Source organism: Triticum aestivum, chromosome 6B, assembly GCF_018294505.1.
Source record: "Triticum aestivum cultivar Chinese Spring chromosome 6B, IWGSC CS RefSeq v2.1, whole genome shotgun sequence".
Taxonomy (NCBI): domain Eukaryota; kingdom Viridiplantae; phylum Streptophyta; class Magnoliopsida; order Poales; family Poaceae; genus Triticum; species Triticum aestivum.
Window position 1 is genome coordinate 407,786,796 of NC_057810.1, and position 24,869 is coordinate 407,811,664.

General features: G+C 41.3%; 1 long non-coding RNA gene across 1 annotated transcript; it reads left to right on the forward strand.

Annotated features, from left to right (window-relative positions):
- The first annotated feature begins 23,778 nt into the window (after positions 1–23,778).
- Positions 23,779–24,437, forward strand: LOC123134171 (uncharacterized). The gene is made up of 3 exons (XR_006465552.1): positions 23,779–23,924; positions 24,035–24,107; positions 24,219–24,437. It is a non-coding gene; the product is annotated as an uncharacterized lncRNA (long non-coding RNA).
- The last annotated feature ends 432 nt before the right edge of the window (positions 24,438–24,869 follow it).

Sequence of the window (24,869 nt, forward strand, 5' to 3'; positions counted from 1 at the left end):
AAGATGAATTGATCCCACAAAGAATTGTTATAGGTTATAGGATGGTAATTGATTTCCGCAAATTAAATAAAGCTACTAAAAAGGATCATTACCCTTTGCCTTTTATTGATCAAATGCTAGAAATATTATCCAAACATACACATTTTTGCTTTCTAGATGGTTACTCTGATTTCTCTCAAATACCTGTGTCAAAAGATGATCAAGAAAAGACCACTTTTACTTGCCCTTTCAGTACTTTTGCTTATATACGTATGCCCTTTGGTCTATGTAATGCACCTGCTACCTTTCAAAGATGCATGATGGCTATATTCTCTGACTTTTGTAAAAAGATTGTTCAGGTTTTCATGGATGATTTCTCTGTTTATGGATCTTCTTTTGATGATTGCTTGAGCAACCTTGATCGAGTTTTGCAGAGATGTGAAGAAACTAATCTTGTCTTGAATTGGGAAAAATGCCACTTTATGGTTAATGAAGGCATTGTCTTGGGGCATAAAATTTCTGAAAGAGGTATTGAAGTTGAGAAAGCTAAAGTTGATGCTATTGAAAAGATGTCGTGTCCTAAAGACATTAAAGGTATAAGAAATTTCCGTGGTCATGTCGGTTTTTATAGGAGGTTTATTAAGGACTTCTCTAAAATTTCTAGGCCTCTGACTAATCTCTTACAAAAAGATATTCCTTTTGGCTTTGATGATGATTGTGTAGAAGCATTTGAAATACTTAAGAAAGCTTTGATTTCTGCACCTATTGTTCAGCCACCTGATTGGAATTTACCCTTTGAAATTATGTGCGATGCTAGTGATTATGCCGTAGGTGCTGTTCTAGGACAAAGAGTTGATAAGAAACTAAATGTTATTCAATATGCTAGTAAAACTCTAGACAGTGCCTAGAGAAATTATGCTACTACTGAAAAAGAATTTTTAGAAATTGTATTTGCTTGTGATAAGTTTAGACCTTATATCGTTGACTCTAAAGTAACAGTTCACACTGATCATGCTGCTATTAAATATCTTATGAAAAACAAAGATGCTAAACCTAGACTTATTAGATGAGTTCTCCTACTCAAAGAATTTGATTTGCATATCTGTACTACTATATAGTGTACGAGGTTTGAATTGTAGTAACATCATCAATCCCAGTCGTTGATCTCATAAATCTAATGGTTGAGACTCAACCGATTCGCAGTGAACAGTAGCCCACACTTGCATCTGCTGGTTTCTGGAACAATCAGGTCACACCTCCTCTCTTCACTTGCATCTTCTAGGTTCTGGAATAATCACATCACACCTCCTCTCTTCTCGCCATGGTGTATGTGCCAGTGCATCAGGCAAAGAGCCGAGACAGGGGCGGTGACGAGTGAACATTTTTAGCAGGTTCTATACTGTACAACGGCTAATGACCGCAGCTAATTGCATCATTAGTCCGTCCAAAAATATATTCATGGAACCAACTACACCGAATATAGAGAAGACCAAAGCCGAGTGACCCATACATGTAGGTGTGGCTAACTATTGTTTTCCCTTGGACAGTTGATCGATTGATTGATCTACGTGCGTGTTCGACTGGACTACTTAGGGCATTTTTTGATGTAAAGACCACCACAATACCAATTTTCATTAGCAGAAAACCACCACTTTATAATTCATGGCACAGATCACCGTACGAATGACAGTGGCAAAAACATTAATGGTAAATGCTAATTGCTTTAATTCTCTTCCAGTTGTCTTCAAGACATATTTTTGAAATATAGTGAAGACAATTTTCTTTGACATTACATGATTGCAAAGAAAAATAGTTGTAAAGTTCACATTATCAACTTGTTCAACACTTCTGGTTTTAGAGCTCAATTTAAGTTAACGGAAATGTAACATTCTTTTGTAGTTCTAGAAATATATTTTGATAATTTGTCATCAATGCTATCGTGAGACCTAACATATCCTGATGTTCCATAACTTTTGTGAACATTGACTTTTCTCCTCCCTCATATCTAAATCCTGGCTCCGCCCTTGGCCGCCCTTGACATTACATGATTGCAAAGAAAAATAGTTGTAAAGTTCACATTATCAACTTGTTCAACACTTCTGGTTTTAGAGCTCAATTTAAGTTAACGGAGATGTAACATTCTTTTGTAGTTCTAGAAATATATTTTGATAATTTATCATCAATGCTATCGTGAGACCTAACATATCCTGATGTTCCATAACTTTTGTGAACATTGACTTTTCTCCTCCCTCATATCTAAATCCTGGCTCCGCCCTTGGCCGAGTACGACAGATGTATTGTCTAGGAGGATAAACAAAAGCAAATAATTAGTGGGTTCCACCACGTAAATCTTCAATTTTTTCCCAATGGAAATTTTTGGGTGTCACTAGGCCATAGGCATTGTATCATGCCAATTACCATTTTTTTATTACTTCATTTGTGCATGCATACACCAACAATATTTATTTTTGCTCTGAATTCATTACAAAGTACTATATGTTTTTTTTCTTTTACTAGAATCATAGGAACAATACTGTTAAGACGTGCATTGCACGTGTATATATACTAGTTATTGATAGAAAGGGAGTTGAGATCCCCGTTGCAGACAACCTGTCTAGGTTAGAGAATGTTCTTGATGACCCACTACCTATTGATGATAGCTTTCCTGATGAACAATTAGTTGTCATAAATGCTTCTCGTACTACTCCATGGTATGCAGATTATGCTAATTACATTGTTGCTAAATTTATACCACCTAGTCTCACGTACCAGCAAAAGAAAAAGTTTTTCTATGATTTAAGACATTACTTCTGGGATGACCCACACCTTTAGAAAGAAGGAGTAGATGGTGTTATTAGACGTTGTGTACCTGAGCATGAACAGGAACAGATCCTATGCAAGTGTCACTCCGAGGCTTATGGAGGATACCATGCTGGAGATAGAACTGCGCATAAGGTATTGCAATCCGGTTTTTATTGGCCTACTCTCTTCAAGGATGCCCGTCAGTTTGTCTTGTCTTGCGATGAATGTCAAAGAATTGGTAATATTAGTAGACGTCAATAAATGCCTATGAATTATTCACTTGTTATTGAACCATTTGATGTTTGGGGCTTTGACTATATGGGACCATTTCCTTCCTCTAATGGGTATACACATATTTTAGTTGTTGTTGATTACATTACTAAGTGGGTAGAAGCTATTCCAACTAGTAGTGTTGATCATAACACCTCTATTAAGATGCTTAAAGAAGTTATTTTTCCGAGGTTTGGAGTCCTTAGATACCTAATGACTGATGATGGTTCACATTTTATTCATGGTGCTTTTCGTAAAATGCTTGCTAAGTATGATGTTAATCATGGAATTGCATCTCCATATCACCCACAGTCTAGTGGCCAAGTAGAACTGAGTAACAGAGAGCTTAAATTGATTTTGCAAAAGACTGTTAATAGATCTAAAAAGAATTGGTCCAAGAAACTTGATGATGCATTATGGGGGCTTATAGAACTGCATATAAAAATCCTATGGGTATGTCTCCATATAAAATGGTTTATGGTAAAGCATGTCCCTTCCTCTCGGACTAGAACATAAGGCATATTGGGCCATTAAAGAGCTCAATTATGATTTCAAACTTTCTGGTGAGAAGAGGTTATTTGACATTAGCTCACTTGATAAATGGAGAACTCAAGCATATGAGAATGCCAAACTGTTTAAAGAAAAAGTTAAAAGATGGCATGACAAAAGGATACAAAAGCGTGAGTTTAATGTAGGTGATTATGTGTTGCTTTTTAACTCTCATTTAAGATTTTTTGCAGGAAAAATCCTCTCTAAATGGGAAGGTCCTTACATTATCGAGGAGGTCTATCATTCCTGTGCCATAAAAATCATCAACTTTGAATGCACAAATACGAAGGTGGTGAACGGTCAAATAATCAAACATTATATCTCAGGTAATCCCATAAATATTTAGACCAATGTGATTGAAACCGTAACCCCGTAGCAATACATAAGGGACACTTTCCAGAACGTTTCAGACTCCGAAAAGGAATAGGTATGTGGTATGGTAAGTAAACCGACTCCAAAACAGTTCTAATAGCAATTTTTTCTCTATTTGGGATATTTAAGAAAATAGGAAAATAAGAAGTAGTCCGGGAAGGACACGAGGCGTCCACGAGGGTGGAGGGCGCGCCCTACCCCCTTGGGCGCGCCCCCTGCCTCGTGGGCACCTCGTTTGCTCTCCGGACTCCGTATCTTGCACGATACTTCTTTTTGTTGGTAAAAATTCATTATATAATCTACCGAAGGTTTTGACCACCCTACCACAATGAAATCCTCTATTTTTGTCTTGAGCTATTTCTGTCGCAGATTAGAGCAAGATGTCTTCTCAAGAGTCAGTAGGGGAGAGTCAGGTGTCTCATCCGACACCGGGACCAGGAGCAAACAACGATGCTGACAACTTTGGGCCATCAACGAAGGAAGAGATGGAGGCCGATTTGAAAAGGATAGATGCCATGGAGGAGGATCAATAAGTTACTTCTCACTTCCGAGCCGGATTCACGATGGGGGAACTACAGAGCTCAGCTATTCCAAACTCGATCATCCCTTCCAATGTTAGATTTCTTTCTTATGAAAATTTGAAAAAGAGTGTCACTTGTTCTCCAGCAGCTATGCAACATCCATGGGTGAAAGGAGCCTTAGCCGTCATGGGTAAGCTCTGTAAGGAAATAATGGACCTCAAGCAGCAAGTCAATAAGCTCGAGGAGGAGAATCATATCCTGAGGGTCATCTCACATCACCACCTCCGAAGAAAGAGACATGAACACATGGGTATGGGCACTCCCCTTGGAAACTGCCAAGCTTGGGGGAGGTGCCCCGGTATCGTATCGCCATCACACTCCTATCTTTACTGTTTTTCTTAGTTTGATTCTTTTGGTAATATCTTGATCTAGTAGAATAAAGTTTTAGAATGATCTAGTTTTGAGTTTTGCTTTATGATCCCTCTATGTAATTGAGTCCGTGAGCTATATATAATAAAGATTAGTCTTGAGTCAAGGGCTTTGCTATCTTGATATGATCTTGAGGAAATAAAAGAAAAAGAGAGAATAAAAAGAAATAAAGAGATCATATGGATCTTATGGGGAGTAATGACTTCACATATTAAGAGTATGATGAATAAAAGTTGTTGAGAGTTGGAAAACATAGTTTTGGTCATCGTTGCAATTAATAGGAAGTAATAAAGAAAGAGAGGTTCTCACATATAAATATACTGTCTTGGACATCTTTTATGATTGTGAGCACTCATTAAAATATGACATGCTAAAAAGTTGATGTTGGACAAGGAAGACAACGTAATGGGTTATGTTTTCTTATATCCGAAATAAAGTATATTGTCATGGATCATCCAACATGTTGAGCTTGCCTTTCCCTCTCATGCTAGCCAAATTCTTTGCACCAAGTAGAGATACTACTTGTGCTTTCAAATATCCTTAAACCCAGTTTTGCCATGAGAGTCCACCATATCTACCCATGGATTGAGTAAGATCCTTCAAGTAAGTTGTCATTGTTGCAAGCAATAAAAATTGCTCTTTAAATATGTATGATTTATTAATGTGGGAGAAAATAAGCTTTATACGATCTTGTGATGTGGAAGAAATAAAAGCGACGGACTGCATGATAAAGGTCCATGTCACAAGTGGCAATATAAAGTGATGTTCTTTCGCATTAAGCACATGACAACCTCTGCTTCCCTCTGTGAAGGGCCTATCTTTTATTTATTTTTCTTACACCTTCATACAAGGGTCATGGTGATCTTTACCTTTCCTTTTTATATTTTATCATTTGGCAAGCACATTGTGTTGGAAAGATCCTGATATATATATCCAATTGGATGTAAGTTAGCATGGACTATTACTGTTGACATTACCCTTGAGGTAAAAGGTTGAGAGGCAACACTATAAGCCCCTATCTTTCTCTATGTCCGATTAAAACTTCATACCCATAAGTATTGCGTGAGTGTTTGCAATTGTGAAAGACTAAATGATAGTTGAGTATGTGGACTTGCTGAAAAGCTCTTATATTGATTCTTTCCGATGTTATGATAAATTGCAATTGCTTCAATGACCGAGATTATAGTTTGTTAGTTTTCAATGAAGTTTCTGATTCATACTTAACATTGTGAATAGATTGTTACTTTAGTATAAGAAATCATATGACAATATTTATATATGTTGCTGTTATAAGAATGATCATGATGCCCTCACGTCCGTATTTTATTTTATCGACACATCTCTCTCTAAACATGTGGACATATTTTCCGATTTTGGCTTCCGCTTGAGGACAAGCGAGGAATAAGCTTGGGGGAGTTGATACGTCCATTTCCCATCATGCTTTGATATTGATATTTATTGCATTATGGGTTGTTATTACTCATCATGTCACAATACTTATGCCTTTTCTCTCTTATTTTTCAGGTTTACACGAAGAGGGAGAATGCCGACAGCTGGAATTCTGTGCTGGAAAAGGAGCAAATATTAGAGACCTATTCTGCACAACTCCAAAAGTCCTGAAACTCCACGGAATTTATTTTTGGAATTAATATAAAAAATACTGAGGGAAGAAAATACCAGATGGGGGCCACCCACCGTCCACGGCGGTGGGGGCACGCCCTACCCCCTTGGGCGCGCCCCCTGCCTCGTGGGCCACCTGGCAGGCCTCCGGTGCCCATATTTGGCTATATGAAGTCTTTCGCCCTGGAAAAAATGAAGAAGCTTTCAGGATGAAATACCGCCGCCATGAGGCAGAACCTTGGCGGAACCAATCTAGGGCTCTGTCGGAGCTGTTCTACCGGGGAAACATCCCCCTGGGAGGGGAAATTGTCACCATCGTCATCACCATCGATCCTCTCATCGGGAGTGGGTCAATATCCATCAATATCTTCACCAGCACCATCTCCTCTCAAACCGTAGTTCATCTCTTGTATCCGATCTTTGTGTCAAAGCCTCAGATTGGTACCTGTGGGTTGCTAGTAGTGTTGATTACTCCTTGTAGTTGATCCTAGTTGGTTTATTCGGTGGAAGATCATATGTTTAGATCCTATATGCATATTAATACCCCCGCTTATCATGAACATGAATATAATTTGTGAGTAGTTACGTTTGTTCCTGAGGACATGGAAGAAGTCTTGCTATAAGTAGTCATGTGAAATTGGTATTCGTTCGATATTTTGATAAGATGTATGTTGTCTTTCCTCTAGTGGTGTCATGTGAACATCGACTACATGACACTTCACCATTATTTGGGCCTAGGGGAAGGCATTGGGAAGTAATAAGTAGATGATGGGTTGGTAGAGTGACAGAAGCTTAAACCCTAGTTTATGCGTTGCTTCGTAAGGGGCTGATTTGGATCAATATGTTTCATGCTATGATTAGGTTTACCTTAATTCTTCTTTCATAGTTGCGGATGCTTGCGAGAGTAGTTAATCATAAGTGGGATGCTTGTCCAAGAAAGGGCAGCACCCAAGCACCGGTCCACCCACATATCAAATTATGAAAGTAACAAACGCAAATCATATGAGTGTGATGAAAACTAGCTTGACGATAATTCACATGTGTCCTCGGGAGCATTTTCCTTTATATAAGAGTTTGTCCAGGCTTGTCCTTTGCTACAAAAAGGATTGGTCCACCTTGCTGCACCTTATTTACTTTTGTTACTTGTTACCCGTTACAAATTACCTTATCACAAAACTATATGTTACCGATAATTTCAGTGCTTGCAGAGAATACCTTACTGAAAACTGCTTGTCATTTCCTTCTGCTCCTCATTGGGTTCGACACTCTTACTTATCGAAAGGACTACGATATATACCCTACACTTGTGGGTCATCAAGTCTCCATCAACGTGGATGTACGATAGCACCACCTATCGGAACCACGCCAAAAATCACAATGTCTACATTGTGTTTGCCCTTTCCAAACCCTTCCCATTTACCTTCATATGCAATGTTTTACTTCCGTTGCCACACTCTTAGAGTTTCATGTGAAGGTTGATTGCTTGACTTGTGCTAAGTTGCTAAAATCTACCAAGACTTAAAATTGCGAAAAGGATAGATTTTTATTTAGTCAAGTAGTCTAATCACCCCCTCTAGACCTACTTTCAATCCTACAAGTGGTATCAGAGCTTTGGTCTCCAATTACCTTGATTTTCATAGCTTTTGGTGATCATAGCCTTGGATTCACAACCTAGGAGAGTACGGCATCTAGCGAGGGAAATTACCACCGTAGAGGTTGTTACTTTGATGGTACTAATTTTGCTAGTTGGAAGCATAAGATGAAAATGCATATTCTTGAACATTACCCCGCCGTTTGAGCTATTGTATGTTTTGGTTTGCAAGGTGAATTCTTTGATGGAAGAGAAGCAAAACATGAAGCAACTACGGAAGAATTGAAGATGTTGCAATACAATGCACAAGCTTGCAATATCCTCTTCAATGGATTGTGCCCCAAAGAATTCAACAAAATTAGCCGTCTTGAGAATCCAAAGGAAATTTGGGATACTTTGATTGATATACATGAAGGTACCGAGTCTATCAATGAATCCAAATTGGATGTGCTTCGAAGTCAACTTGACAAGTTCAAAATTAAGAATGGTGAAGGAGTCGCTGAAATGTACTCTAGGCTTGCTCTCATCACAAATGAGATTGTCGGCTTAGGAAGTGAAGAGATGACCGACAGATTCATCATCAAGAAGATCCTAAGAGCCTTGGATGTAAAATATGATATCGTGTGCACATTGTTCCAAATGATGCCAAATTACAATGAACTCAAGCCAACAGAAGTCATTGGAACAAATGTTGCTCATGAGATGTCACTCAAAGATAAAGAAGAGCTTCACAACAAGTCCAGTGGTGCTTATAAAGCTTCATGTGATGCTCCTGCCACATCAAGTGAAAAACCAGTCTTCAATGAAGAACTGAGCTTAATGGTGAAGAACTTCAACAAATTCTACAAGAGTAGAAGCAAAGACAGAAGCTCCAAATCATGGTCCTACCATGACAAAAGATCTTCTGGTCGTGATCGAAATTGCTACAATTTTGGAAGACACGGACACTAGTCCAATGAGTGTACGGCTCCCTACAAAAGAAAAGAAGACCCGCCTAAAAGGAGAAGTAGAAGAGATGAATCACCACCTAGAGAGAGAAGGAGTAGAGATGATCGTTATGAACGAAGACCCTCTCACAGACGTTAGGATTCAGAAAGGAAGGACAAGTCATCAAGGAGCTACACAAAATGAAGAGATCAAGCTCATGTTGGTGAATGGGTATCCGGTTTCGACTCCGACAACCACTTCGAGAGAAGTTATCACTCCGACTCCGAATATACTCAAGATGAAGGTGTTGCCGGTCTTGCACTTGTGACATATTTGACTCACCAAATGAAGGAATTGAAAGATGCTTCATGGGTAAAGGCATTAAGGTATCACACCCCGAGTATATTGAATTCAATAGTGATGAAGATGATTTGCTAGGTGATGATGATTTGCTTGTTGACAATGCTAGTGATGAAAACTATGATGAAATTGCTATCAATCATGTTAATCAAGATGAAACAAATGACAATGATAAGAAGGAGATTGAGCGTCTAACTAAAGAACTAAACACTCTTAAGTTAGCTCATGAAACTACTTTGGAGGATCATCGAGAACTTATAAAAACTCATGAGAAGCTACGCTTTGAAAAGCTCAACTTAGATCAAGAGCATGGGTTCTTAAAAGCAATCAATGATGATCTTCGGAAGAAAAGTTCTTCTTACATTGCCAAGCGTTTACTCTTATCTACTTACATGCCACAAGTAAAATCTAGCAACAAGAGTAAGAAAGATTCTTTTTCTAGTAGTTCTCTTGATTCAACTAATGATTCTCTTAGCCAAGTTACACTTCAGCAAGAAAATAGCTTATTGAAGGGAATTATAGAGAAAGGTGTTTACAAGAGCCTTGCCGGAAGTAAGCAATTTAAGGAAATTGTACACAAGCAAGGAGGGCACCGGAAGAATTAAGGTGTTGGTTTTGAACGAAAGTTCAATGCCAATAGAGTTGAGTGGGAAGAAGATCAATACCCCAAGACAGAATGTGTTCCTCAACAAGAGAAGTATGACCCTACTTCCTACAAGCTCAAGATGATCTTCCACCACAAGACCACAAGCTAAAAGGCAAGGACATGCTTCAAGAGGAGATTGATGCATTTGAAGAAGCTCCAAAGGCCTTGGTCAAGTGGGTTCCCAAGACCACATCAAGTTCTACTTCATCAAGTACTACTACAACTCCAAGGATTCCCATCAAGTTGATGTGGATCCCAAAGAAGAACTAGAGAGTTCTTGAGGGTTCTTGAGGGTGACTCCGCCGACATATTTCACTCATATTCATATTGGCAAGGACGAGTGTAATCAACTTCCACATCTTGCACTAGTTCAAGGAGTCACAAACCCTGTTGTTGGTAAGTCAAGGGACAAGGTAACCAAATGCTTTCATGGACATCATCATATGTGTACTTCACTCTATGTCTATGGATATCCTTGTGTGTTCCTTGTGGGACTAACCCATGTAGGTATTGAAAGTGCAACTCACTCCAATGGATTGCTCCAAATGACCTACATCAATATTGAGCATCCACATTTTCAGCATCTACATGAAGTCATCATCGACAAAACCCAAGGTTAGTTCATCCCTCTAAAAGGGGATATCACATCTAGGAGGAGCTTTACTATAAGAATTGAGCTAAAGCAACTCTAATAGTGTGAGCACAACAATGCTTTATGTAAAAGTGGTAACCCACTTGTGCTTAAACAAAGAGTATGACCTATGATCAAATGTTCTAATTTGAATCCTAAGTCAATATACTCATATATAGATGACCTAGTCATCGCCAATTGCTTAATAGATGCTAGAGTGTTTGTGCATGCTTTGCCACATATTTCATTTGCTATCTTATTGAGTGAGAATGTTGGTTGCATAACTTTCTCCATTCAAGGACATCCATTTGTTGCTTTGATTGTTTGGTTTTTATTTTTGCCAAATGGATGGAGAAGAATGCCTAAGTACTCCCTCTAGCTATCTATGCTTTTCTCGTCTCAAACTCTATTCTTGCTAAATCACAAAGTTTGAACAAGTTGAATTCGGATTCTTCGGGTGAGGAGCACTCGGAGCCACTGTTCTGTCAAGGACTTAAACTTCGAAAACCTCTTAATGCATCTCGGTCAGACCGATCCACCATACTCGACCTCACCGAAATCATTAGGTTGATCTAGGTTTTCACCTCGGTGCAACCGATTATAACAGTTCGGTCACAAGGGGTTGCAGTAACTACTCACAGTTTTGCATCTCGGTGCCACCGATTTGTTCCACTTGGTCCCACCGATAGTGACTGGGTATATATACTCTGCGGGTTGGACTTTGGAAATTTCTTCAAACTCCCAACCGCGCCTGCCCAGCTCTGCTGCCCCTCCAGGTCTCCGGATCGTCTCCTCGTCGCCAGCAACCTCCTGCTGCTGGTCTCCGCCGCTGTCAACGGGAATCTGCACCACCGTTGTCGCCGTAGCGAGTTCGCCGCCAAGTTAGGGTACGGACTCGACCTCTTTGTGCTATGTTTTACTCCGATTCTTTCACAAAGATCAATGCCAAGTTTCTAGCCATGATTTAGATTAATCTATCCACCTAAAACTTCCTTTAGATTAGATTTAATGCAAAAACTTAGGGTTAGGTTTCCACCGAATTTATCTCGGACCAACCGATCTGAAAGTCTCGGTCTCACCGATTTGGTTCAAGCCATTGCACATGTACTACTCGGTCTGACCGAAGTATATGAATCGGTGTTACCAAAACCACTAACTTTGTCAAACCCTAGCATCTCGGAGTCACCGAACTGCTTCTCGATCTGACGGAAATCACATGTTTAGACTCTGCAGTTGCTTCAGTGTCACCGAGTTGGATAAATCGGTAGCTCTAAAATGCTTTCTGTAGAAAACTTAAATTAAGTTTTTTGTGTTAACTTTTTGCCAAAATAGTTGTGCTTTGTGATGCTCACCCACTCTACCTATACCAATCTATTCATAGGGACAGTTTTAGAGATGTCAGACAACAGTGATAGCCAGAACAGGTCAGAGGAGCAGGCAAATCTGAGTGAGGGCACTACTCCCTCCAGTAGAAGCATTAATGAAGGAAGCGGAAGCACTCCAAGCAATCTTACTAAGGCCACTGTCAGGCAAACGAAGAAGAGAACCACAGACTCAGAGGATGAGGATTTTGAAGTTGAGTAGGTAACCTCAAAGAAGAAAGTTGTCAAGAAGGAATTTGGTGCAGCTGCCTCCACCAGGCCTGGCTTGAAGAAGAAAGCTCCTGCTTAGATAGTGCCCATGTCCAAAGCCAGAGCCTCCAGTCAGGAATCTATGGAGTTCACTCTTGAACCAAGAGAAGAAGAGGCTGTTGGAGGAAAGAAATGGAAAGAAAGAGTCAAGAAGACTATGACCAGAGTCATTTGCAAGCCTTCTATGGTCAGGGAATCAGAAGAGGAAGAGGAGGAAGAGCCTGTTACACCTCCTGCAAAGACCCAGAAGCTGAGCGAGATCGGTTCATGACATGTCGTTGTACTAGCCACTTCGATTCGATGGAGGGATTCTTGCATACACATTCATGCGTGTGTGCTCATATATATATATATATATATATATATATATATATACCGTATTACAAGCAAAAGAATAACCCCCTCCTAAGTCAAATTAACCACTCTCATTGTTAGGCAAAAAGTAGTTATGGACCAAGCGGGCCCATAATGAAAAGCATCGATATCGCTGATAACCGCTTAAGTGGGTGGGAGAGGACAACCACCATCGCTTTGCAAGTGGGCCAAACATATGTTGAATATAATACCTAAAATGCACCACTTTGATGTGCCACACATGCCTCAAAAACCATAAACCATGCACCCACACAGAGCGAGGTTCATGAAGCATACTACATATGATGGTCCCCTTCCCCCTCTTCGACGCATACTATATGCTCCTATTGTAATACAACCCAAAAAGAATCCTCATCTATGGTGAAATTAATTAACCTCTCCTGATGTAGCTCAAAGTGATGCACATGCATCGACGATGGCCTCGTGGACCCACAGATGGAAGCGTCACATGTGAGTGTCCTAGCTAGGATAACCATCGCCTCCATGCATGTGGCGCAAAGAGGTGTGTGTGATGTTTGAATAGCCATTTTTCACAATTTTGATGTGGCACGTGGCTCGGAAACCGAAAAGTCCCGACACTGAGTGAGGTGTACTTGTTCACGGACGCGTACATATAGTATGTATATATATATAGGCTGGACTATTCTGTTACTAGTAGTAGAATATTATTCTGTTACTGTCCGGACCTATATAGGAGCGACAGCGACAGAAACCACCGCCTCCCTCCCGATACCTAACTCCTCCTCCAGCGCGCCACCCCCTCCCTCTCTGCCGGCGCTCCGCCTCCTCCCTCCCCGGCGGCACTCCACCTCCTCCATCTCCCACCGCGCGCCGCCCCCTCCCTCCCCACCGGTGTGCCGCCCCCTCCCTTCCCCGCCATGCGTCGCCTCCTCCTTCCCCTGCCGGTGCGCTACCCCTCCCTCCCCTCCCATGCGCCACCTCCTCCCTCCCTAGCCGTGCACCGCCCCCTCCCCGCCGGCACGCCACCTCCTTCCTCCCCCGCCGTGCGCCGTCCCTCGACCCATCCTCCAGCGTCGCCCCTCGACCCAGTCACAGGCACTGCCCCCGACCAGCCACCGGCGCCGCCTCGCCCAGCCACCAGCGCTGCTCCCATACTCATGCACCGGCAACGCTCCCAGACTCATCCTCACGGCCCCCGTCGACCTCCTGGTAAACGTGGCAGACCAATAGCGGCAGAATACTGCGGCTGGGCGTGCACCCTTGAACTGCCGCGCACCTCTACCTCGAACGGTCGGACTTGCTGTCCCCGAGCTGGCCCCCACCCCGGCACCTAGTAGGCCTCCACACAACTTCCCTCGAACATGTGCACGGTGTTGCTCTCCTCTGATTTCTCTCTTCTCTCTTGCATGATGTTGATGCTTCCTCTGCTGATGCTGCGTGATGTTGTGGTGATGTTGAGGTTTTGATTCAGGGAAACTGAACAAAAGGGAGAAGAAAGCCATGATTTTCATTGTTGTGATTTTGTTTTATTGCCCTCAGTGTGTTTGTTGGAATGCCTACAACAAACATTCACATTTTTTTTCATGTTTCTCTTTTGTTCTGCTGTACTACTCTATCCATGATCTTTGTACGTGTGGATGTCCAGTATGCACACTTACCTACTATGTGAAGTACAAAATATGTGGGGTAAAATTCATCATGAATGTTCAAAAAAATAGTTGTCTCCTAATTTTATATGTTGGCTTGTCCTCTGTATGGAATTTTGAATCGTACACTTGTCAGTTCGTGTGTGTGTTGTTAAAATTCTCTGTTAGGTCTGACCAAGATACAACAGTTTGGAGCATACATCGTTTGCATGCCTATCTCTCCCGTTTTGCACAGTTTTCCTAAGTGACCTTAAGTTCAGTCGCATCTGTAGGTCTAGGTGCATAAAAAACATTTGCATCAGTTCAAAATGAAATGCAAAACAATACAATGCGTAGTTTGATGTGTGTGTTAAAAACAAAACAGTAAGGTTTTGCATTATATTTTGTTCACTAGACAAAAAAAGGTCTATCAGTTCAGCAAAGAAAAACCCTCGCCTCCTGTCAGTCCCACTTGAACGGCCGCATAATTCCATTTCCCCTTCTTTCTCTCTAGCCATAACGGCCACCGGCCACTCGCTCCTGCACGTTGCTGCTAGTTTCTCTGTTGGTGGTGCACGCCACTGACAATAGATGGTAGCTACTCCCGATGCACATTTTTCACTACTGGCTGTGCATACGCATTGGTGTGCTATAGAGTGATATGAAACACTCAGTTCAATTTCTTGATTAGTTTTAGTTCAAAGACTATGAATGTTTGTTGCCTAACGCCATATGGTTCTGAGCTTATTCCGTGAGTCCAGACTCCTGTATATTCAAGAAATCAGCTTTCTATTGTTATGTAGTATCTCCAAATTTTCTAAACTAACTTGCTCAATGACAGAATTGTGTATCGCACAATACATGTATTACTACTGGGAATGTTCAGAAATTAGTACTCAAAAGAAGTATTGACAACACAACTACTGTATATTCAAGGAGTCAGGTTTTGCTCCTCCATCACCTCATCTCCTCCGTTCGACAAAAGACTCAGATAAGTTCACACTATGGTTTCGCTCTTTTGTATAATTCTTGAGTCCGGACTCCTTCGGTTTTTGTTCCATAGAAATTAAAGAAACCAATACAAGTTTGGGGTATAAAATTCTATAAGTTCAAAACCGGGAAACTAGTAAGTTCAAACAAAATTAAAACTGTCAAAGAACATGAGAGTTTTTGTCAAAGAACCGAGGCTTCCCCACGCCAGTACAAACTTTTTAAATGTGTGGATTTTGCAAAGCAAAAGCTGAATAGGTGGCAAGATGAATGTAGTTGTTATTAAAAGTTTCTTTTTGAACTTCTCCTCTTAATATACATGAACTTGATTATCTTTTTAACCAGTTAAATATACAGGGTCGGCAAGACGACTATAGTTGTTATAGCAAAAAAGTACATTTTTCTTAAAAAAGTTTCTGTTTGAACTTCTCCAATTAATATACATGAACTCACTTATCCTTTTAACATGTACTCACATGAGCTCGTTTGAATTTTTGTGTTTACTTGTAACACAATCAGTTCAGATCTCGAGAGACCATAAGTTTAGTCGGCCTTGGCATCACGAACTGGTTCAGTTCGATCTTGCACAGTGGGCAGGTCCCCGATGGTGTGTCCTTCAGTTATACTCGCATGAGTGGACGTCAGATCGCGCAAGTGGGAAGGTCCCCGATGGTAAGAACTTGTTCTATTCCTGCTGCTATCAACCTGTTTGTTGATATGCTTATAAGAAATGAAATATCCTTTTTGATATTTCTTTGTTGCCAAATAAAAAGCTAATATTTATGGACATGTGCAGTATAAACAATTGTTATTGGTAGTACACATTTTTAAACTTTTATATAATTGCAAAAAAAGGAATTCTCATTCCCAAAAACCTACAAAAAAACATCTACTTATAGTGATAGTTTTGGTTATAGTCCTTATGGCCTGATTCAAGTAACTATGTCAACCCCCCCCCCTGCGTTTTGGTTTCTTGTTATCTCTCCTGAATGCTTTTGAAGAGCTTCAATTGTTTTTAGTTCATCTTTTGAATGTTTTTCAGTACATCTACTTACCAATCGTAAGTCCAGTTTCCTTTGTGTTTACATGTTATTTCTGTAGCACAACAGGTTTGTGTGGTTATGTTAACTAGATGATTCCCCGCGTGTTGCCGCGGGATATTATTTTTTTTGCTAAATTTGTAACATGGAGAAATAAACCGTGTAAAGAAAAATAGTGAATTTCTGGTGCATCAAAACATTTCCATTTTGTGGTGTAAATGTCTTTCAGATGTTGTGCATACAAAAGCATTGCTTGCATCTAGTAGTAACAGTAGCCTTAATAATTAATACAAAGAATTTGAGTGTTAAAGAAAGATAAAGAATTTGAAATGAGAAGTCTTTCAGTGGTAAGTGGTAACGCCACTTGCTTTAATATACATGAAAAGAGTGCACCAGAATTGGCATAGATATAGACGAATGCGAAGAGGATAAGTTTGGATGTTGGATCCATGTATGTGCGATTATCTTGTTCCTTGAGGTTAACAACTTCTTATCTTTGGAGTATCATTAAACTGCAAGTGATTCATTAACTATCTTCTAGAACAGAATAACTACGGGGGACAAAAAAATGTTGCCACACACATGGAAACTGGTGAGAAAGTCTGAAAAACAAACAGAATGCCATTATTAAGATGCAAACTAATGGATAACAGTATAACACAAATGAAAAACCATGCGAAAGAAAATTATTCCATTAGTAACCACGTATCTATCCAATGTAACGTTTAATATGCTATGATGAAGACCTTCAACCAGAAAAAGACGATGATAAGTCAGCACCAGAAATATTAAAGAAAGGTAAAGAAGCCATTCACATATGAGACTGCATCCATGGTGCTTGGCTCAACGCTGCAGATGTCAGTTACCCTGCTGCATGGGGGACCTGGAGACACCGGCAACCGTATTAGCCATCAAGGTCGATGATGGGGGTGTGGCATAAAAGTTGATCGCGAGATTCATTCCGAGAATGGTATTATGAAGTCAATCATGTGTCTCCTTGTGTGCCCATTACTTAATGAGTTTGTAACATCTGTTTAAAGCTGCACTGTAGTTGTATAGCTGTTCGTGAATTACCAATCTATAGGTGTTTATGTGAACTTGACAATGACGGCTAAAACGTATCTTGGTTGGTTGGATGGTGAGGCTGGGACATAAGATTTTCCAGTTTTGCCCTTCATCCAAGAATCTTGAGAGTTCCAGTCAGGTGGTCACAGCTGCCCATAACGACCTGAGCTAGCTAAGTTCAGAAGCATGCCATATTGGATGAAACACCTGGCCAAAAGCTAAAGATCTGAAAGTAAGTTTCAAGATCAAACTATCTTTCTATTGACAGAGACTTTTACAGTAATTCCAGTGTAAGAGGTGTCAAGTATTGTCGTCCCTTTTGTTAGTAACCATTACTACAGTTCCCAAATGAAAGAGACATTCGAAAATTGCTTCTTTTCTTAGGAGAAAGTCTGAAGTTATGGGTGACTTACCGAGTCAAGCAAGATGTTGGCGGCGTTCTTAATTCAAGAGATTTACAAATTGTTGTGCCTAGAAGTGCATCAGTTAATTGCCTTGCAAAACTCCTATCTTGGCCGACGCAAAACTGAAATGATAGGACTGTAGAAACCAAAACACAATCAGATGCATGTTTGATTCATTGCAGCAGAGAATCAACAGATACACATACACGGTTCTAAAAAATAGATACGCATACAAAGACAAAGTAATGGATAATCTGAACACATGACACAACATGTACGCATTAGCAGGAGAAAGAATCAGCTCACCATGGCCCGGATATACTCTTTGAAGGACAGATGGTACTTGTCGTAGAGCTGTTGCGAGTAGTGCTGAGTCTTTTGCGAGCTGGGCCACAAAAAGAGACAAATGGCAGGCACCAAGATGAGCACCAGATCAGATCGAGTCGAGCATAGCCTACGCATGGTCGGAGAGAGGCTGGGACGGATGTGACTTACGTGTAGAGCAATGTGAATCCTTGGAGTTGAACTGCGGCTCCAGCTTGCCCTCGAGGATGCTCATGAGATTTTTGATGCCCTTCTTCATGATGAAGTTCCACCCATCTTCTAGATTCACCATCTTGTGATCTTGCCCTTTCCCCGCCATCGCCGCCGACCTACACCCGACGGCGACCGCAAACCCTAGAGGAGGTTGTGTTCTGCTGTGTTCATCGCTGCGTGGGGTTCGTGTCGTCTGGGGGCAAGAGAGAGAGAGAGATATAAAAGAAGGGAACTGTTTGTGGCCGGGGCGCCGGCCGAACCGTTGCGCCGGTCGCGCCCCGTGCGTACGATCTCTTTTTGATCCAAGGACACCGTTGCGCCACTTGTTACCGTTTTTTTTCTTAACGCGCTCGTAGTTATCCCTTCCAAAGTCATTTTTGCTGCATCCGATCTATCCTTCGTTTCGAGCAGGGCGACCGCGGGCGACGTGCTTGTTCGCGCAGGGCGACGGCGTCGGCGGCGGCGGCGGCCCAGGGCGGATCTCCATTCTCCGGCCATCTATGGCTCCCCCCGATGGTAACTCGAGCCCAAATGCTTTCCATTTTCGTTGTTTCTCCCCCCTCCCCCGTTGGATTTAGGGTTAGGGCGTCGCTAGCCGCGGGCCGCCGCCGGCACCGGCGCGGACGAGGATGGCGTTTTCGCGGTCGAGGGAGGCGGCGGGGTGGCGTTTCCGCGGTCGAGGGAGGCGGCGGGGTGGCGTTCCCGCGGGTCCAGGGAGGAGTCGGGGTGGCGTTCGCGCGGACAGAGGCAGGGGCCGGGGTGGGGTTCCCGCGGGCAGAGGGAGTTGGCGCGGCGGTGAATCATGGTTCCCGATCTGATCTGGTGCCGGCGTAGAACTGTCGTAGCTTTTGCTTGTCCACAGTGTAGTATTGCAAATTCTTGTTTCAGTCATACGAGCAACTACTAAAAGATTCATTAGATTTGGTGGATTTGGGTATGACTCTGGAAACAGACTTGTGGAAACAATAAAAAATCTGAACCAACCCCTGGCCAAAAAGTTCTTAGATGTTTTGCTTAGGCCCTACCCAGTGGTTGGCCAGAAGAAAAATCCCCGTGCCACTGCACTAGTATATCCCTGGTTAATTTTCATTGATAGAAGAGCTTGAATTGCTAGTAATAAGAACCAGCGGGGTTGCATGATTAAGTTCTTTCTGTCCAAAATTATTCTCGTCGCTGATTCTCTGTTGCAATGGTGACATTTTTGAGATTTCAAACATTGCAAAAAGGGGAAGCTACACTTCAGTATAATCGAATTGTACAAGTTTGGTGAATTTAGTGCAACAGTCTGAATGTAGATTGGGGAGAGAATATAGTTTGAATCAAGCTTGGCAGATAATGGTCCTTACTCGTTTTCTTAATCATTAGCCGGTGTTTGGTTATGGAAATACACGTGCTGGCATTATGTACCTTTTTTGTGGGAAGTTGGATTTGGGATTCGATAAGGCAAGAGCACAATCTACATGAAAAGAGATGACTAATGTTGTTCAGTCTACAACATTCTGTAGTAGAACACTAGAAATATAAGTACATTATTTTGTCTGGTCTTATTTGTTCTCCCTATAACTTTGGTCTTATTTTGTGCTTTGGTCTGATATGCACTATATATATATTTTTTGCCAATGAATCACTACTCGTTCTGCTGCGCAACCCAACATTCCTGAATTCATACGTTTGTCAGATTTTTTTAGGTGTTCATGTATGTTTCTTCCTAGCTTCTGATGGTATGGTTTTATGGTTTTTTTGACTTGTGTTTTTTCCTTTTTTATAGATGTTGCAGGTATCTCTGGTGAGAATGAGGGGAGTAAGAAGGCTAAGAAGAAGATTAAGAAGAAAGGCAATCTATGTGGCTTTAAGTCAAGGTTTAACTCAAAAAGGCTGGCTCAGATTGGGAAGCAAATATCACCGGAAAAACAGAGAATCATAAGGGAGGGACCGTTTGGAGACTTGTTGGACATCCGGCCTTTCAAGGTGCCCCATGAGCTCATTGAGTTTGTTGCGATGAACACGAATCACGTACTCTCTGAGTTCAAACACAAGAACAAATCTATCACCTTCAGCAAGCTTATGGTGAAAAGGATTTTCAACGTGCCATCCGGTGATAGACCCGTGAAGCTTCTAAAGAAGAGTGATGAACATGATCTTCGCAACATTTACAAGGAGGGGAACAGGGCTCCAATCGCCCATGTTGTCAAGTTGCTCACTAGTTGCAGTGAGGAGGACGTGGATATGATAAATAGGACTTGGGCACTCCTTGCGTTGTCAACAGTTTTGTGCCCAGGCACGGGCAATATGGTGAACCTTGAGTATCTTGCTTCCTTGGAAGATATGTCTTTGGTGCATGAGTTCGCTTGGGATGAGCACTTGTTGGCACGAGCGATGAGGAGGTTGGAGTCTTTCAAGAGAAGAAGAGGATGCAAGCAAACGCAGAAAAAGAGTTCCAGATTGCTTCATGCCTCCCCATGTTAGCGGTATGCAATGCAACATTATGAAATACCTCCATCTTTTTTCCTTTGCTGCATGAAACCTTCATGACTTTTATGTTTTTTTGTTGGCTAATGTCCTTTTTCCATCCCATGCAGATCATATACATGGATCATGTTGATATCCCGGCTGGCCTCCCAAATGAGCATGCTATTGATTATTCCGTGCCGAGGATAGGTTTTGTTTGCCAAAAGGATTTTGAGTGGCTGGATAAAGTTGACAAGAACAAGCTCACTCTTATCCAACCTTTCTACGGGAAACACACCCATGTAATTTTGCTACATCCCGCCTTTGTCAATGGAGTATTAACACCCCCCTGTTTTTTGCTCACTGAATTTGGATGTAGCAATCTTTGCTTTTCCAATTAGTTTATGGCAGCCTTCTTATTTCCGCCACTCATGTTTTGTTTTCCTAGATCCGGAGTTTGTGCAACACCCCCTATGCAGCACAACTTGTGGGACAGGAAGTTGGTGCTGAAGCAGCTAGTGGGCAGGGAGGTGGTGCTGAAGCACCTAGTGGCCAAGGAATTAGTGGCCAAGAAAGCCAAGTTCAAGGTGCTGAAAATCAAGCAAAGAACTCTCAATCAAACGAGGCTCAACAAAATGTTGATTCTGAACCACACCTATCATCATCGCTGAAGGAGTGGCTGCAGCAATCATTCCCTAGCATGCAAGATCTAAGGGTACATTTTCATTTCCTGTTTAGGCTTCACATTATTTTTTGTTATATCAAGTTGCAAGTGTATATTTATTTTGCTGCATCCTTCATTTTGATGTGCTACAACCATGTTCTATTTTTGCTTCATATGTGGTTTAAGTTCATACCTACTAGGCTTTTTTTTGCTACATCCATGTGTCTAGTGTGCTACAACTACCTTCTGTTTTTGCTTCATCCATGTTATAGTTTTGCTACATCCATATAATAAATCTGCCACCTACATACATGACAGTAAATTGCTACAATCACACTCTTTATCTGATACATAGTAACACAGTAGCATACCTACTTGTTTTCTCGCTCCATCCATACCTCTAATGTGCCACACCCACATTTGTGTTTTTTTACATCCACACATGTGACTAAAATGTACAATAATTGGCTTGTTGTAGGTACCAACTCAGTTTCAAATGCTTTACGACAAGCACAAGGGTATTTTTGCAGTGGAGGTGGATGATGTTGTAGGCAAGTTTGGACAGTGTTTAAAGGGATTGCAGTGCAGCCGGATGGCTGCCCTCCTTCGCGATGTTGGAGACGCCGTCACAGCTACCAGTGAGCCCAACTTCTCCTTCGAAGCACCTATCATGGACGAATGTCGCGGAAAAGAGAATGATGCTAAAGCTGCAAATGATGGCATTGGTGCTCAAGCTCAAGCTGAAGGTACAACACCTAGCATTAACAAGGATGAAGTCACCGGATTGAAGCAACAAGTAGCAACCGAGGCTGCTGAAACTCGTGAGCAACAACGAGTGAGTTTCGAGATGGAAGGGAACGTCTCACCTCACAGCCCCCCACTCTTCTATGATGCACCCAGGAGTGCGACAGCTGGCATTTGGGACGACGAGCCATCATGTGAGTTGTTCCCAAAGGGCTCCGAAGACTACGAGATGATGCATTGCACGGATGAGCCTATAACCAAGAAAAGCACAGTCAGCCCCATATTTGAAAACATCCCCGTGTTCCCTGTTTCAGACGATGATGAAAGCCCAAGTATGCTTCCTTCCTCCTGCATCATTTCTTTTTGTTTTTCTCCATGTCATTTTTTTCGCTACATATGTGTGATTGCATCAAATTCTCTTTTGTACAATCCCTTGCAAAACTCATCCATTTTTTGTTGCTTGCTGCAGCTCCTAATATGGTCGTTACAGAAGAGCATTTTGTTGAGGCAAGCAGTGGCCCTAGCACACATGACAAGAACACTAGGAAGAAGAGGATGGCCAAAGTTCCAGCGGTAAAAAATACCAAGGCAAAGAAGCAAAAGGTTGATGCAGCTGCAGCCATGTATGAGAAGTATGTAAAGCATGGGAAACCATTGAGGAGATCACATGCCAATGAACAAGTGTGAGCTACCTAAGCCCTATCTCTTGTTGCTTTCTGTTTTTTATTTTTATTTTCTGCTCGAAACAAATGATTCATTTGGTTGCATCTATGGTAACAGGACACCTTTCATCAAGATGGGTGGATTTTACATTGGATACAAGAAATTCCTGGTATGCTTCAAGCCTCGTGGGGATATGAATGATGAGGTTATGTCCCTATGTATCGAGATGAACAACATGACATCCCGTGCAGCAAGTGGTACGAATCGGAAGAAATACATTTCTCAGTCCACGCGGGGGTAAGTTTTTGCAGAAACAAGCAATGCTTCATTCCTTTTTTCTTCACATTTTTTGTTGCAACACACACTAACCATTTTGTTGTATCCTTCAAGTAGATGCTACTAAAACAAGACCCAACAACCTTCCAACCAGCAAAACTCATACCCGAGCTTGAAAGGGCTGTGACAAAGTTCAAGGCGAATAAATATGACCTCATAAGTTTCCAGAGAGCCTACTTTTGTTTCGCACCACAAATACTTTGAAAATATGATCCAATGATGTAGCATTTCTTTCGAAACATATGTAGCAATTATTATTGATGTTGACAACATCTGTTTGAAACACATGTAGCAACTCTAATTGATGTTGGAAGCTTTTTTGCACATCAGTTACATGTGTCTGAGTACCCCTTTTGCATTTCTCTTGTGCTTTCCAGGTTTTTTTCACAATTGTTCATGATAAGCACTGGATAATTGTTTGCGCAAACTTGCTATACAAGCAGTGGAATGTATTTGACTCAATCCATTCAAAAGGAAAACAATCTCCTTTGAAGAAGCAAGCAAATAACCTGGTAGGCTCATGCTCTCTTTTTTTAAAATTTCTGTTTGAATTTTTCTTCATCTACATAAATGCCATGTTGTCATCTTCACACACCTTATCCTTTTTTTTCAAACTTTTGTGCGTGTTTCTTGGTGGTAGATCACAAACTTTGCAGCCCTCGCACAAGAGTATAGCCAATTCAATGTCGATGTTGGATCCTTCGCCCGTGTTGACCTAGAGGATTACCCAAAGCAAGATAACCTGTGAGTTTTCTTTTTGAATTTTGCTTCAATCATGTGTTCCATTTTCAACATTCTTGCTTGTTTCAACTATGCATCGGAAATATGAAGGAGAATTTTTTTTAATCTCACAGATGTGATTGTGGCTTTTTCGGGCTCAAATATGTGGAGAACTTTGATGGGAAGTCAATGAAAGAGTTCAATCAGGTAATTTCTTTGTCATTTTGTTGCAATCTACTTTCCTTTTTTTCAATACTCATGCAACACAAGAATAATTAGTATCATACTTGCTTAATTTTTTTCATTCATTTTTTACAGGAAGACGTGGCGCGATACCGCATGGATGTGGTGCACAACCTTTGCACTCACCCAATGAACAATGCCCCAATGGAGCGGGCATTCAATGAAGAGTTGGCGGCTTAATTTGCGGGAGGGTTCAAGACGATCAAGCTCGTTTTCTTTCGTTAGGTCTAGAATCATGTCTGAGGTGGCAGCGTTCTGATAGTATTAGAGTAGTGCACGTTCGTATGTACCCTAATGATACCTTCGGTAAACATATGTGTTCTTTTTTTGGTATGTAAACCGATGATAACTTGATCTCTTTGGATGAAGCACTTCTCCCGTTCTTTAATGGATGTGATCTTTCTGCTTTGCCAACATGATCATGCATTGACACCCGTTTATTGTTTTGCTGGTTATGAGCTTCATCCATAGAAGTTTCAAGGGAATCTCTGTGCAATTTTCCCCTCGAATCCTTTTTCATGAAAACAATATGCGGATGCTGCATTGTCACAGTCAAATTGTTGGAAGCTTACAAAAAATAGCTACAACCTTCTGTTAGATTTGTTGCATGGCAAAAATCTACATTTTTACCTGTGATTTTTTTGCTACACCCCCTGTGATTTTTTTGCTGGAAGCATAATGTAAATAAGCTTCCTTTCCAAACTCTTGCTGCATAGCAAAACCAAC